The sequence below is a fragment of the Chaetura pelagica genome, unplaced genomic scaffold (genome assembly GCF_000747805.2).
Source record: "Chaetura pelagica isolate M959 unplaced genomic scaffold, ChaPel_1.0 scaffold394, whole genome shotgun sequence".
Taxonomy (NCBI): domain Eukaryota; kingdom Metazoa; phylum Chordata; class Aves; order Apodiformes; family Apodidae; genus Chaetura; species Chaetura pelagica.
In genome coordinates, this window is record NW_009952966.1 from 1,517,965 (window position 1) to 1,518,965 (window position 1,001).

Sequence of the window (1,001 nt, forward strand, 5' to 3'; positions counted from 1 at the left end):
CTGATCCCCCCACGCCCCCCCACGCCCACCCACCCACGCCCCACGCCGAGAAAACGCAACGAAACGTTTCGATCCTTACGCTGAATTCCGTGATTGGGTTCGTTCTCAGGAGAGTCCCCCCCAGCGCGGCGAGACATCCGTGAGCACAAAACGAAAACCCACGGATGGAATTGCCGCCCGTGAACATCATCCCGATCCCGTGGGGACCCCGGTGTCCCGAACCCCCCGAGACCCCCTTCCCCCGCTACCCAAAATGCCACCCGGGGCCGGTTCACCGCTGGTGGGACCTTCTTTGGTGCCTGGAAAGGGGAAAAAAACCCAGTAAATCGTTGCCTATCGTGGAGGAGACGTGGATCATGGGGGTCGAAAGAAATGCTAAATCCATCCCCGAAATCCTACCTGCTCCGGGAAATAAACGCTCTGTCCTGTAAAGTCGTCTTTCCAAAGGTCAAATGAAAAATCAATGCACAGGGAAAAGTTAAACAATTGTGAATAATTTATTAGAACGCCGGGAAAGGTGTAAAAGAGACGGGTCCTGTCAACGAAAGTACTCGCTTGGTGGGATTTAAGCGACAAAGGGAAAACAATATTAAGCCAGAAATAGCGTCAATTCGCCCTAATTTGATGCCTCAATCCGCCGGATGAGGGGGAAAAAACAAACCCCAACCAACACGTTAATGACACGGCTGTGTTTGTCACTGCTAATTAGCCGGTAATTTATTTGCTGGATTCGCGGCGTCCACGGAGGAACTTTTTTTTCGCCTCCCCCCGTGGGGACGGCAGCGTCAATTCGCCCTAATTTGATGCCTCAATCCGCCGGATGAGGGGCAAAAAACAAACCCCAACCAACACGTTAATGACACGGCTGTGTTTGTCACTGCTAATTAGCCGGTAATTTATTTGCTGGATTCGCGGCGTCCACGGAGGAACTTTTTTTTCGCCTCCCCCCGTGGGGACGGCAGCGGGACGGGCTCCCGTGGGGGGGGGGATGCTCGGGGGGT

General features: G+C 54.0%; 1 protein-coding gene across 1 annotated transcript in view; it reads left to right on the plus strand.

The window, feature by feature from the left end:
• The window catches only part of SHOX2 (short stature homeobox 2), a 13,408-nt gene that overhangs the window by 831 nt on the left and 11,576 nt on the right, over positions 1-1,001 (plus strand). The gene's annotated exons all lie outside the window — the stretch shown is intronic.